At 43.4% G+C, this 15,978-nt stretch overlaps 1 long non-coding RNA gene across 1 annotated transcript in view; it reads left to right on the top strand.

Annotated features, from left to right (window-relative positions):
- Window positions 1–817: 817 nt before the first annotated feature.
- Window positions 818–15,978, top strand: part of LOC310661142 — a 29,332-nt gene continuing 14,171 nt past the window's right edge. Inside the window, exon 1 of the long non-coding RNA XR_014503774.1 lies at window positions 818–1,040. This is a non-coding gene — a long non-coding RNA (uncharacterized lncRNA). The remainder of the gene's footprint in view (window positions 1,041–15,978) is intronic.

The following is a 15,978-nucleotide window of genomic DNA, read 5'->3' as shown; positions in this document are numbered from 1 at the left end:
GCTAAAAGAACCTTAAGAACAGGGCAAAACAATGTTTTAAGATCAGTGAATTTGTAGAGCAGCCCCTATGCAACAACAGGCAGAGGGTTAAGGCTGCCACCTTTTCTCCATGCCTTTAAGAGCAGTTTGAGCTCAGCAAATTTGGGAGATGTGGTTTCCGATCTAGGCACTGACTAGAGTCAGCAAGGTGACAGACTCATGTGCTGCCAGATCACATAGCATATGATAGAGAATTGTGGTCCCAGGATAGTCAGATGCTGATCATTCAGGAAAGTACAGGATGAACATGGAATCCACCCGGGAGATATACAGCTTTCAGGGCTTGAGACTACTACTACTACTATTATTATTATCACCATCACCGTCATTGTCATTGTTATTGTCATTATTATTCTACTGATCTATTTAAAACTAAATACATATATAACATGTTACTTTAAAACATTCAAATAATTACAATAAAATCAGCATGACACCACTCCTTTACTTAAAAGCAGTCAGTTCCCAAAAGCTTAGTCCATGCATAGGCAAACTCGGCCCTCCAGATGTTTTGGGACTACAACTCCCATCATCCCTAGCTAACAGGACCAGTGGTCAGGGATGATGGGAATTGTAGTCTCAAAAAACATCTGGAGGGCCAAGTTTGCCTATGCCTGGCTTAGTCATTCTCAGAGGGCCGGCCCTACTGTTGGACAGAAGAAGGAAGCTGTTGCAAGCTGCTGATTCACCCAGCAGTGTCACAAAAGACCCAGCATTGTCACGAAAGAGTTCTTTATTTTATTTATTTATTTTTACTGCCAGGGAGGGGAAGAGTCTTTCTGCCTCAGGTGCAAAAATCACTTGACCAGTTTGCTGATGGGTCATTTGCTGCTCCACTTCAGGCAGCAAAATGTCTTGAGGGTAGCTCTACACTTCCTGTATTTGTCTTTATGGAAAAGACCCGCTTGGTAAATCCTGTTTGCTGAAGACACTTTCTCTTTCTGCGCACGCAGAAGGCAAAAGGCAAAGCTGGCATCAAAACGAATGGGTCAGCCAGGCAGGTAAGATTCAATATGAGTTGCTTGTCTTTAGGATCTAAACGAGCTTTGCTTACAAGGGCTCATCCTCTATTTCCCCATGGCTGTCTCTGAATCCTTCCAAGGATTAGCATTAGGAGTGAAGCCAGGCAAACAGGGAAGGATGCAAATGGCTTAGCTGGGATTTCTCAAGCACAGCTCAGTGTCACTCAAAAGTGCCTTTAACCATCTCTGTTACAGGACTGAGATTTCCTGATTTTACAGTGCGGGTGAGATTTATTTCTCTTTGAAACAATCTCTCACTTTACTGTGGATGTATCACTATAGATCTGGATAAAACTATTGATGAAAGGAACAACAACTTGCAGGGACAGCATGACTACAGTCTGGAGTCAGATAAGCATGGTGACCATTCTCAGTTGAAGCAGCTGGTGACAGCACAATCATCCTAGTCTTGCTATGGTAATTGACTCCTCCTAACGTGACTACTCTTCTGAATTGTCATTGTGCTTATCTTGAATACAATTAGGCTTGATAAAGACTCACTGAAATAAATGGACATAAGTTATTTTATTTATTTATTAAATTTCTATACTGTCCTTCACCCGAAGATCACAGTGTGGTTTATGATTTAAACCCCCCCAACCAATACATAACGCAGTACAAACAAAACAATACTTAAAAGCCTACCCTAGAGATACACCAGGAAACAGAATTAAATAAAACTTTGGTTTTTATGCTCATGGGACTGTAAGGGACAAGGAGCACATCAGCAGATGTGATGGGTGTGTAATTATGTATGCAAGTTCTTGGAAGCGGGTTGTAATGGAGATTGACATTATTGTTGGCAAACTGATGACCTTTGATGCTAAGCATCTTATACATTTTTGATGGTGCCAATGTTGACCTTACTTCTCAACAATTATTTCTATATCTGTTGGGTGCTGCTCATCTAGTGATCTCTCAAGTGTGGAAAAAGTTCACATATTTATTTATTTATTCTTGCAATCTGCAATTCAGACTAAGTTTAGCAAAGTTAACTTCCATTGAAATCAATGGGACTTCATTTAGTCTTGACTAACTTGCCCCATTGATTTCAGTGAAACCTTAGCTTAGCTTGGATCCAACCCCATGTTTCAAAATCCCTGCACCTACCAAAGTTGAATAATATGAACACACCCCTTTCCCAAATTCTGACTATTGTTTGGTAGTATTAGATGAAGCCTTGCAGTGGGATAATGGACAGCCTACTGAGAGTTTGTGTTATGCTTCCTTTACATTAGTGTTGATTGATAAAGTTGCATAAGAACTCCAGATATGCTGCCAATTGTTTTATTGCTGCTTTAAATTTGGCTAAAGGCGCGGGAGAAAGATGCTTTGCATGACAAGCCATTAATCTAAGCCATCACTCACCATGCAGAAACTCTGATTCTTTTTACACCCGCCTGCTGCAAACTCTCCCAAAATTAGTCACAATCAATGACCATGGGTGGGTAATAGACATGTCATCAATCAATGATTCTCCCAGGGGTAGACTATTGATGAAACTTAGTACTGTGTACTGTGCACCAGGTAGAGTTCTCACTTCTCTGATTTACCAAGGAAGTAAAACAATTGTGATGAATGAAACAGTGGGGAGGACATTAGTGGCATTTGTCTATATGAATCCTATGGGTTCTTGGAAGGCCAGAAAGAAACTGTGAGACTGATACCGCCAGTAAGATAGCAAACACATAACAAAGACTTGAATATGTTATTCCCAGGTGCATTTGGTAGTAGAAAGTAAGTGTGTGTGATGTGTACATATGTATGGATGTGTGTGTGTGTGTGTCAGAGTGTGTGTTGATGTTGCCCTGATTGCTTTTTGCAACCATCATCTGGCCCTTGGAATCATGGCCATGAAGGAATATGGCCCTCAAGCTGAAAAGGCTCCCCATCTCTGTTTGTGATTGTGGTAATGTAGGGCCCTGACCACAATGCGTCTGAGGAAGGCAGCAAAAGCATTTTAACATTTGTGAGTGTCCCCACCCTTAGCCACTAAGTTGTTTTTCCTAACCTATAAAAACCAAGGGCAGGCCAGTGCTTCTGGCGATGCATTTCAGTTCCTTTGTGTGTGAAAAAGCCTGTCTTGGCTTGGGAGGTAATAAATAAACAAATTGATACTTTGTCCCCTAAGCCTCCTCAAATATTTCCTTGGGAAGAAAATTACTTCCATCTGTTCTGAGTAGGTTGTTCTAGTGAAAGATAGACCCATTTGCATGAAAATAAGTGTCCTTGTTGTTGTGGCTAACCCTACAGAGAATCTTGTCTAATGCCACAGTTGAAGCAAAGTTCACGAGCGGTTCTCTGCAATGACAGGGTTATGATTATCTCCGTAGAATTACCTATTTATTTATGAGCTTGGGTTATTTCATCTTAAGTAAATATACTTGACAGTTGCTGTTGTTTGTTTGGATTATAAAAAAATCCATTTCTGCTGGTAAGGTGGATTCCGAGTTAATCCTGGAAGCCCTCAGAAGTTAATATTCGGAAGCCCTCAGAAGTTAATATTCTTAGTGTATTCCTTTCTTCACCCACTGTGCTCCCGGTCTTCTTGACACAGAGCTCACCCAGACATTTACAGTATAATGAAAGTTGTGCTTGACTGTCACAATCCTGTGCAAGCACAGAAAAATCACAGAATGTGGCACTGGATGCAGAATGGAACTCTGGGGACATGGCAACATTTCTATACAAATAGTCACAATCACCCTTTATCCCACTGGTAGCAATAATGAATTCTTCGTGTCACACCTAGAGACCTCCACTCCACTTGTCGATGTTATTCTCGAAATATCATCACATTCTTCTCTGTGCATCATCACAGCATATGCCAGAGAGTCGGCTTTGTTTTTAGTTACGTTCCCCCCACCTTTTTAATCCAATCCTCCACCGCAGATTTCTGTGTTTGAAAATAGAGAAGAAATGCAGGTGTTAGAATCAGCATAGTTTATTGAACGTAAATGTTATGTGTGATTCATCTGTATAAACAAAGCTTGCAAGGAAAAATGTGGAAGGCTCCTGTGGGTGTTTTCATTTGTGAGATGCTAAGCTCTGAAGTGGTTCATTGTTTTCTACCTAGAAAAAGAAAAATGTAATCTTTTACTTTAGGGCCAGGATAGGGACTCTCCAGATGTTTTTGAACTTCCAGCCGGCATCTTCAGTAGTCAAGAATGAAAGGGGACTGAGTATGACAGATCACTGATTCTCCACTCCGTGTATGTGTGTGTGTTAATTAGCAAAGGCTGGGGTCAGTACTTTAGCCCAGCTTGGTTGTATATCCTGGCTAATAATGCTACAAAACTCAGGGTAGAAACTCCATGGCACTTTATAGTTTACAACAGGTATCCCCAACCTTTGGGCCTCCAGATGTTTAGGACTACAATTCCCATCATCCCTGACCACTGGTCCTGTTAGCTAGGGATCATGGGAGTTGTAGGCCATAACATCTGGAGAGCCACAGGTTGGGGATGCCTGGTTTACAACTTCCAAATTTATTTTGCTTTTTCTAGAATTTGCTATTGAATGCTTCAGAAAACAGCTTACCACCTCAAGCACTTGTAATTACGCTCCCTATCTTATCCGCTTCTCTTCTGTTACTTTCATATTCTTATCTATCACAAGCTAGGTTCTGGGGAGTAAGGAAACAACTCACACGTGCAGAGACACCAGCTGTGAAGTTGTATATATATCAGGGCTAGCCAATAGGGTTTCCTCCAGATGTTGTTGAACTACAGCCCCACCACCACCATCCGTGGCCATTGGACATGCTGGTGGGGGCTGCTAGGACTACCATGAGGCTACCCCAGAGAGGACTACCATGAGCTGTAAATCCAACTGGGTTCATTAGGGCTAACTTCCTGATAAGTCTGCATACGACTGCAGCCTAAAGCAGATTATAGGATCATTAAGGACAATCTCTCTGAAGATAAGAAGATAATTAATCTCCAGAAATGAAATGTTTGGCCATTTGACCATACATTTTGCGGGGGACGGGGACAATAATGCTTTATTTTTTTTAAATGGACACCACAAATGTCTGGACAATCTCTATATTTCTCTATATTGTTGCATGCCATCCCAATCTCTGAGCATTGTGAGATTCCATGGGTTCTAGGCGCTTACCATGTTTCCTTCAGCATGAGACACAATGGAGGCTGTGGTGTCTTTTGGATACGTGGTTTATTTACATATACAGTCGTACCTTGGAAGTCAAACAGCTTAGTTCTCAAATGTTTTGGCTCCCGAATGCCACAAACCCGGAAGTGACTGTTCTGGTTTGCGAACTATTTTTGGAAGCCGAACGTCTGACGGGGTTTCTGTGGCTTCTGAATGGCTGCAGGAGCTTCCTGCAGCCAATCGGAAGCCGCACTTTGGTTTACGAATATTTTGGAAGTTCTGTTCGACTTCCGGAATGGATTCCGTTTGACTTCCAAGGTATGACTGCATACACAACCTGATCCTATGATGGAGAGGCTCACAGCATTAAAAACCTTGCTTCCCTGGGTAGTTGTCTCCGCTTTGACTAGGATCTGCAAAACCCAGTTCTACCTCTGCAAAGTGGGAGGTATGGTTTGTAAGAAGATTAGGCATCACTACCCTCAGGCCTAGTCAAAATGGGCTGGTTTTTATAAATGTTTTCTGTAGCATTAAAATGCACCCCAGTGTTGTTGTTGTTTTGGGGGGAGTGGTGTCTACTGCCCTCACACTCTCAGTCAGCTTTGTTTTTCCTCAGTAAAGTTTTTACACAGCACAATCTGGTATGCAGTGCTGTGATATCATCACTTCCTCTGTGTTCACTGATTGCCTGGATTAACATCAGGAAAGCAACATAACCAGAGGTGGGGTCACAATATTTTGAAGAGCAAAAAAGAGGACACATTCTACTTTTAACTATAGATCTCTATGACAACTCTCATTTTACATACCCATGAAAGAGAGGGTGTGTCCTGGAAAAGGAGGACATATGGCAACCCTATAAGGAGGACAAACAAATAGTGGAAAACAGGCAAAAACAAACAAACAAGCAGATCTCACCACCATTAGGGAAGGAATTTTTGGTGAACATTTAAACTCCTCAGCAGCGTATTTTCAACTCAAAAGGGGAGAATATTCTACGCAGCCCCTAATTTCAAATGCTTCTGTAATGAAATGGAAAACTACAAAGTACTCAGATATCCATTAAGCTCCCAACACAATTCTTCAGTTGCTAATTAAAATAATAAGAAGACACAGTCATGGAGCTGAAACGCATTAGCAGAGATCTTTAAAAATTAGCTAGAGCTCGAAACAGAAAATCCCTTCTGTGCCTGCTTGTAAAAGACTGGCTGATAAATGTTTACAAGGAATCAACATGGGATGGACACTTTTGTTGCATAGTTCGTGCCACCATCATGTACAATGATGCTGGAATCCAGGTTTTTCCAGGTTTGTAAATTATGCTGGGGCCCAGCAGATGAGTATGAGCTTCAAAATGGGACTCCAAAGTCATATCTTATATGGCAAATATAATTAATGATGCATAAACACAGTGCAATTGGTCCTGGAACGAAGGATTGAAAACAGGAACCACAGAACAAATATGCACAGGTGCTGATTGCCAAGAAAAGAGTATTGCGAGGAGGCAATGAAATCAAATCCTGTCTAGTGCTGAAGAGAGTTTCTGAAGCTTTATTAACGAAAGCACACCATTGAGCTCACCTAATATGCACTAAATCAAAGGAGATTATAATAAGCAGCACTGCTGTATAAAGGCACCGGTTCTAGGTCACCTAGAAAAACTCTCGCTTTGCAACACCTTGGAAAGAATATCGTTCACAGTTTGGCACAAGCAAGAAGCAGGAACCTGAAACACTTGTGAATGATGAACAAAGCAATTGAAAGGGAGTTGTGTGTAAGTGGGTTTTTATTATTATTATATCTTAATTGCCCCAAGACTGCATGGTTAATAAAGCTGAAGGGCTCTCTCCTCAATCAGTATTGATGAAACAACTCAAAACCAACAGTCCCTGTAGCCTCAATAACAGACAGGGGAAACATATTACAATATGAGAACATCGCAGCTGCAAACAGCCAGCTTGTTGACATCATGTGATGAGGCTAGCTGTGGGAAAGAATCTTCCCGGAAGTTCACAGGCTGGAGAAGTCTGTGTCCTGTGTGTAATATGAGACCTTCCTGTTGTGTTTGTAAAGGAAGTCTTTATGACTTGCTTGAAGGAGTCTGAAGTGATCGGACGTGTTTTCTTGTAGGCTTGTACAGTCAGAAATAAACATGATTTAAAAGGACTTTCATAGAATCATAGAGTTGGAAGAGACCACAAGGGCCATCGAGTCCAACCCCCTGCCAAGCAGGAAACACCATCAGAGCACTCCTGACATATGGTTGTCAAGCCTCTGCTTAAATACCTCCAAAGAAGGAGACTCCACCACACTCCTTGGCAGCAAATTCCACTGTCGAACAGCTCTTACTGTCAGGAAGTTCTTCCTAATGTTTAGGCGGAATCTTCTTTCTTGTAGTTTGGATCCATTGCTCTGTGTCCGCTTCTTTGGAGCAGCAGAAAACAACCTTTCTCCCTCCTCTATGTGACATCCTTTTATATATTTGAACATGGCTATCATATCACCCCTGAACCTCCTCTTCTCCAGGCTAAACATGCCCAGCTCCCTTAGCCGTTCCTCATAAGGCATCGTTTCCAGGCCTTTGACCATTTTGGTTGCCCTCCTCTGGACACGTTCCAGACACTTTCTGACTACTCTTCTTTCCCCTGCGAAGGGGGAGAAGTGGGTGTGCATTTTCCACGCTGGGAAATGTCGCCTATTGAGATCTACCCTGGACTTGCGGGGAAGCCAGCCAGGGAGGTCACCGGTAAACAAGCTCAGGGAGCAGGGAGAGGGGCCAGCTTCTCCCGTTAAGGCTTGTTTTCCAACAAAACACATTCCATTCAGTAAGCTCTACTTCAAAGAGAAGCCTGCATTACAGGAGAAGAAGAGGGTGGAATCACTGCAAGTAAGGATACATCAGTTCTGCAAGGTGAGTGTGGGAGAAGTGTGCAACTGGAGGTTCCCAACAGGGGACAGCTGGCGGCCATGCAACTGTGAAAAGCACACACAATCCACTGGACAAGGGAGATCAGCAGTGTGGAGACGCCAGAGACAGGAGGCAGGGACTGTGAGCAGGCGGGCATAGGGGTCGTATTTTACTATTTTATCCAGGGTGCCCCGAAGCCTTCTGTTACTAGAGTCCAATGGTTGGCCTTGTCCCCATGGCTCCATCCCACCTCAGAATGGGCGAAATCCCATGGGAGAGGCACCATTGGCCTTCCTCTTTGACGTCAGGGGCTGGCAGGATGCTGAGGAATGTGTAATGGGGAAAGGGGGGGCTGGAGTCGGACTCAGAGAAAGGGGGGCAGTGGTTTGTAAGGTGTTAAGGGCTTTATATACTGATTATAAAGGGATGCGGGTGGCGCTGTGGGTTAAACCATAGAGCCTAGGCCTTGCCAATCAGAAGGTCAGCAGTTCAAATCTCCGTGACAGGGTGAGCTCCCGTTGCTCAGTCCCTGCTCCTGCCAACCTAGCAGTTCGAAAGCATGTCAAAGTGCAATTAGATAAATAGGTACCACTCCGGTGGGAAGGTAAATGGCATTTCTGTGTGCTGCTCTGGTTTGCCAGAAGCGGCTTAGTCATGCTGGCCACATGACCCGGAAGCTGTAAGCCGGCTCCCTCAGCCAATAAAGCGAGATGAGCGCCATAACCCCAGAGTCGGTCACGACTGGACCTAATGGTCAGGAGTCCCTTTACCTTTATACTGATTGTAACACCTTAACCTTGGCACAGTAGCATAGTAAACTGCCCCATGTCTAGTCAGATCATTGGTCCATCTAACTCAGTACTGTACTGACAGTAGCTCTCTGGGGTTTAAAAAAGGCGTATTTTGCATCTGTAACTGGAGACGCCAGGAACTGAGCTTGCACTGTGTTGCTGAGGCAAAACCCTTTCCCCTGTTGCACACTCCCTCATTAAGGGACCTTCCTCCTCCTCTCAACCCCAGCAATATGTTCAGAAAGCAGTCAAGTCTATTTGCGGGCTCATTCCCAAAGTATTCCCCATTCTTGCTTTCTGGGTTCTAATTGCGTTTCAGATTGTGTGTATACATCAGTAATATTCTGTATCTTCATTTTCTGGCCTGTGTAGTAATTGAGCGTTCAGTCATTGTTCTGCCCTCTTTTCTGTCAACACTTATTAAAATGAAGCAATTAGCTATTGTCTTAAATGGAGTTTAGAGGTACGGCTCATTAGTTTTAGGCTCATTACAATTAACTGGGATGATAAATGTAAAATCCCTTTATTGCGGCCCCTGTGCAGGAAAGTTGCAAGGCTTGATTATCTTGCGCAAATGTTAATTCAGCACAGAGTGCGCTGGAAGTAGCGTTTTCTGCTGGGCCTGCTTGCTTTATGGGGGAAAAAATGGTTCTGTAACACAAATGCTATTAAAAGTACTAAATCTCAGGTCCTCCTTGCCAGGGCTAATGTGCACATGGCAACCAAAATTCCATGCGCTGTACTTGGGGAGAAATTCGGTCTAGTTTTAATTTTATTGTGAACCTCCTCACTTCCTGAAACGAGGCATGGGCCAAAAACACAGCTATCCTTCGAAACATGAACTTTCTTGGCTTTTGCAATGCAGCTCTCTGGCCAAAAAAATATGTGAGTGCAAATATGTATATAAGGGGAAAGGGGAGCATATTAAAAGATTATATTTGTGCGGTGGGGGGCACAGAAAAAAAGCATTGCATTAGGGTGCAGTTGCCATATTTCAAAAAGTGAAAATCCGGAAACAAATTCTGGATATGCCTGGAAGATCCTAGATCAGGGGTCTGCAACCTTTAAGACAAAAAGAGCCACTTGGACCCGTTTCTGAAGAAAAAAAAGAACTGGGAGCCGCAAAACCATTGCGATCTGACAGCGGGCGGGAAGGTGACGTCGGGACGGTGCGTGACTAACGCACGCACCGCCCCATGCGACCTCACAGCCAGTACAGCGCCCGCCACAGTGGGGAGTGTCGGGGCGCATAATGCACCTCCTCCCCTCGCTAGTATCCGCCCCGGAGGCACGGCAAAGGTGTAAAAGAGCCACATGCGGCTCCGGAGCCGTGGGTTGCAGACCCCTGTCCTAGATGTATCGTAGCCCAACATTAGGGGAAATTGCTTGCAAAAATCTCTATGCTAGGAGATATAACCACTAAAATCCTGATGAAAATTTGTGAGGACTTTTAAAAAATAAAACAAAATCACAAACTAGTGAGGAAAGGTGGCCAATGGAATTAAGACTGGAGAAATGAGAAACTGAGACAAAAACGACTGGCACATTTGTCCATTCCTAACTGCTAAGACTTATATTTGAGACTTCTGGCGGCAGTCAGCCTTTTTCATCTCCATCTTTACTCTTTGCTCTAATTACTCTGCATTCTATTTTCTGTTATTATTATTTTTAAACTGAACTATTTTGTGTTTTTTCCCCCCTCAGTGTTCTTGCATAATATTGCAGGTTATTCTTTTCTAGGATTAAACTGGTTCCTGGGTATACCAATGCAAAATGTCTACCTTGATCTCCTGAGTTATTTGGAGCAGATTAGCAAGGCTTTCTTGTCTCAATATTTAAAGTACTTACTACCCATTTTTGGAGCCTTCATTGAAAGCCTTTTTGGCTGAAGGGTCAGGATATAAATCCTGAGAGAGAGAGAGAGAGAGAGAGAGAGAGAGAGAGAGAGAGAGAGAGAAGCATAAGAGTCTGCTAGATCAGTCCTACGGCCCCTCTAGACCTGTAATTAATAATACCAGGTTGCTCCCCCCCTCCTTTTCTAAACCAGACTGCTGTTCAAATGTGGTTTCAGATCTTGGTTAGCAAAGTGACATTAAGCCACAGCTCCCCATTTCAGATATAAGGTGGAAACGTGGCTTTAAAAGTCCAGGACAGGAGTGCCAAAGCTGGCAAACAAGGGGAGGATGGGGTAGAAAGTACAGTGGTACCTCGGGTTAAGTACTTAATTCGTTCCGGAGGTCCGTTCTTAACCTGAAACTGTTCTTAACCTGAAGCACCACTTTAGCTAATGGGGCCTCCTGCTGCCACCATGCTGCCAGAACATGATTTCTGTTCTCTTCCTGAAGTAAAGTTCTTAACCTGAAGCACTATTTCTGGGTTAGCAGAGTCTGTAACCTGAAGCGTATGTAACCTGAAGCACATGTAACCCGAGGTACCACTGTATGGGTCCAGAGCTCAGACGTTATGTCTGAAATAGAAGGAAGCAGGTAAACTGACAGTATGTAAAGGATGCATATATTGATTTGCATAATTTATAGGGCTGCAACTCGATTAACTGAATATTCATGTGAGTTTTAGCTGGTGAATCTAGCACACCGTTCCCATCCATTTGCATACGGATAAAAACAGTATTCCTGGAATGAAAAAGCATAGGAACCTAGGAAGTTGCCTTATACTGAGTCAGATGACTGGTCCATCTATCTTAGTATTGTCTACACGGACCGGCAGAGGCTCTTCGGAACTTTCAGGCAGGGATCTTTCCCAGCCTTACCTAGAGATGCCTTGGGCCCCCTCAAAATTTTCAAGGAGGGGCCCCACAGCAACGTGTACACGCTGTGTGTTCACACCACCCAACATGCTCACTGCGCTCACACATGCTGCACAAGCCACAGTGTGCACACAACACGCAAGCGTGCCTTGTGGCGTGTGCACATGATGTGAGCAAGTCACATGGCGCAAGCCCCCTCAATCATGGGGGCATGCTGGTTTGCCTGTGTGTGTCATAGCTGTCAACTTACAGATTTGAAAATAAGGGACCAGCAGCCTCGAAAATAAGGGATCAGCAGCCAAAATAAGGGATCAACAATTACTTTGATAAAATACATATTTTGTTGCATGCAAATGGCTTTAGATACCTATTAGGTCCATAAATCACCATATAGCATATATTCAACAACAAAAACCAGCAACAATTTGTTATTGACAAAGGACAGCTGGACATAGAAAGGGCCCCATTACGTTCAGTAGCTTATTTAAGGGACATCATCAATAAGGGACAGCAGCGGGACATGGCACTGGGATAAGGGACTGTCCCGCCAAATAAGGGACGCTTGACAGCTATAGTTTGTGTGTGTGTGTGTGTGTGTGTGTGTGTGTGTACACACACTCCAATTTAATAGTCTTTATACTTATACTTAAAGTAATCTATCCCAATGCAACAAAATAGGCCTCTTAACTTGATTTTCTGAAAGAACTAAGCAGTGCTGAAGATATGAATGAGATTTGCATATTTTCATGTTAACGTTTCTGGCTGCAATCTTGCCTACATTAAGGCTTCCTAAATCCCAGCAAAGTCTCTGAGATTTAAGCAGTCAAACTGTGCTCTGGGTTACAACCAATTCCTCATTTCTAGAGCACTGGTACAGTGCAATTCCGCTGCAGCTCCATAACAATCTCTGTGTGGTGCATTAAACCAGGAACGACAGTCACAAGGCCACCCACAAAGTTTAATTGCTGAGCATGGATTAGAGCCTAAGGCTGCAATCCTAAACACACTGATGGGGAAGTCAGACCCATTTGCATCCCTTATACCAGCTCAGGCTCTCGGTCCTTTTGCCCAGTATTGTCTATCTTGGCTGGCATCAGCAGCTACCCAGAGGCTCCATTAGAATATAGTCTTTCCCAGCACCTGCTCCCTGGCTCTTTTAACTAGAGATGCCAGGGTTTAAATTTCTGCAGGCGAAGGATGTGCTCTACTACTGAGTATTGGCTGCTTCCTCTAACGTGGGGTCCTTCTTTTCCCCTAGTGCCTGGGTTTGTCTGGAAATTGAATCCAGGACATCTCACATCCATAGTGAGTAGCATGCCCCTAGAAGAAGAAATGGGATTTACTTCTGAGTAGTAGGGTGGCCATGTGTCCTACTTTGCAGAGGACAGCCCTCTGTTTGAAGCCCTCCTCTCACGAGCAGGAGCCTGGCAATTGACCATCAGTATGGTGAGAGAGAGGTGACAGCTATTATTTCCAGTGCTATTTTTCTAGGAAAGAGGATTCTGGAACTCACTATGAACACCTCCCTTGTTCTCTCCCACCTGAGAGGTTCCAGAACGGAGTTCTGGTGACTTCCAGCTGACAACAAGCCCTGGTTATTTCTAAGTTTGCCCCAAAAGCCCTGGTTATTTCTAAGTTTGCCCCAAAAGCCCTGGTTATTTCTAAGTTTGCCCAAAAAGCCCTGGTTATTTCTAAGTTTGCCCAAAAAGCCCTGGTTATTTCTAAGTTTGCCCAAAAGCCCTGGTTATTTCTAAGTTTGCCCAAAAAGCCCTGGTTATTTCTAAGTTTGCCCCAAAAGCACTGGTTATTTCTAAAGTACCATGTGCAAATTTCTTGCAAATTGGTGACATCTTTTGTCTGCTTCTCTTTTGGTGGTAATAATCCTTTTTTTTTGGGGGGGGGGGGAGGCAATACAAAACCAGCCACCTTACTGAGTAGACAAGTATTTGATAGTTGCAATTCTTCAGTCAATAAAAACCAACATCCTTATGTTCCATGTGATTTGCAGAAAATTCTGATCATGCTTTTCCAGATGTAATATTTGAGCTGTAGTGAATAGACTCCACTTCAGAGCAGGTTTTAGCCATTTGAGCTGGTCAGATATTCCCACCTCCTCAAAGACAGCTCTGTACAAATATTTACCTTTCAAAAATTGTGTTGAGCACAATTGCTTTTCTTGGCTGCTGCAATGCTGGCACTTTTTTTTTACCTCAGCTGCTGCCTCTGCTCTCTCTGCATTAATCAAATGAGTGTTCCCACCCAAACAGGACTCACATAGTGAATGGGGTATTAATTGCAATGCTATGGAGAGTTCACTTGCACCACTCAAGGTGTCACTGAGAGCAAGTGATGGCAACTGAAAGCAGGTGTAAGTGAGGGCAAAGTGATTGAAGCAGTGCAGAAAGTTCAAAAAACAGTAGAGAATAGCCACAATTCCTGATAATGATGAATACTGGCTCTGCCAGAATTTGACCTTCCGTACCTAGTGAAAAGGCAGATTTAGACATATTTAGAGCATCAAAGCATCGTTGTGCTGTTTCAATTATGCATTAGCCTCGACTTTCTACAGGGTCCATTCAAGCACTCAGTACTGAAGTGGACAGCCTGATAGCTTTGAATTGCTATGCGCTTTTGTGAACTCCTATGAGCTTGTCCCATAGGTATGTGTGCACAACAGTCTTCTAACAACATGTCTGTTTAATGCAGGCCCATGCCTGGGTTTGTTGCATCATTATCAGATAATGCCGTTTCTTGAGATGTGTATTGTCCATTTTGGTATTCTGTAGGCAAGACTAATGGAATGTAGCCCTGATGCTGGGGGATGTCCCCCCACACTGGAAAGGAACTGGAACATGGTGGACATTTTAGAAAAACACATAACTGAAAGGCCCTTTTTATAGCCATAAGTACTAGAGGTACTGAAAAATGATCTTGGTTGGTGGGATCCAACTGCTGCATCCTCACTGGAAACAAGATCCTTGAGTCGTTAAAGCCCACTAGCAGAAGCTGGGCCTCTGGTCATTCCCAAAAGCAAAGGCATCATGTATTGTTTCATCATCTCCAAGGCTGCCAAGGCTTCTAATAATAATTTGTTATTGGATTTTGTATTTTCCTTATACTTCTGATTTCCCAAGCTCTTCTGGCTTAAGCCAGTCCCAATGCTGATCATTTATGCTGAGCAAGTGTGGACATCTCAGCCCCTATTCATCTGATCCTGTCCACCATAAAAAAATTAATGAGTGCTCCATTCCTCCCCTTATATAAAATGCAGACTAAATTGTTGGTACCTCTTTGACCCATGATCAGCTTCTGAAGCAATGCAGAACCCTTTCCTCTTTGCTGGGAATCCTCTTTGTACCAAGTGAATGAAAGTCCCCAGAGCCAGTTCCACCTGTAAGCTTCCACCTGGCATGTCCTGTGTTGACTACAGAATGCATTTCTGAATGCCCTGGGAGTTCCTCCCTTCCCTGCCTCTCGCACAAGGTGACTAAGGAATGTATTTCAACAGATATAAACAAGAGCCTTCTTTTTTATTTTTCATTTCCGAAATATAAAGACAAAAACACAACACAGACAAATTTACAGCATGTAACCGCTAACAGAAGGTAATGTTCTGGAAAAGAGGAGCCCCTGGCTCTGTGTGGGTGGCAAGAGATTTCAGGGAAAAGACTTATTGCACCTCTTCCAGAAAGGGAGCTGTGTTACGTCTGTTGCAACAGAAGCAAGAACACATTTATTATGGCCCAAGCTTTTATGGACTAAAGTCCATTTCATCAGATGCATGAAGTATTATCAGATGCATGGTTATCCCTCTGGAGCAGTTTTAGGGGAGAGGGGGCTCCAGCAGGGAGGAATCACCGAAAACCTGCTTCCCTCTCCACTCCACTGATGGAAGTCTTACCGTCAGCCAAGTGAGACTCCGGCACACAGTGCTTTATCCCAATTCAAGCCACCTCTTCATAATATTTGCATGCTGCTTTCCCAAAAAACCAAATCATGCTCAAAGGAAACAGGAAAGCCTTTCAAACAAACATTGCAAAAACAACTTCATAATAACATAGCAAAACAATAGAAAATATAATGTGCAATAAAAACCACCCCACATTGCAATACTATTGATATAAATAACATGCTACATTCAATTGCAAAAATAACAAGGGAGCTTTGCAGTTTCACCTTAGTCCAAGAAACACCCCTCTTAAGATGTTGCTCACAGTCCCTCTCCTGCAGCAGCTACAGGTGCGAACACTGAACCACTTGATGAATCGCAATTCAGTAGTTTATGGACACAAGGTGCACAAAACCTTATGCTCTGATATATTTCAGGGCTGGGGAATT

Source organism: Podarcis tiliguerta, assembly GCF_965153285.1.
Source record: "Podarcis tiliguerta genome assembly, chromosome: 12".
Lineage (NCBI taxonomy): Eukaryota > Metazoa > Chordata > Lepidosauria > Squamata > Lacertidae > Podarcis > Podarcis tiliguerta.
The sequence above is the reverse complement of the archived record's forward strand: the minus strand, read 5'-3'. Positions and strand labels throughout refer to the sequence as shown.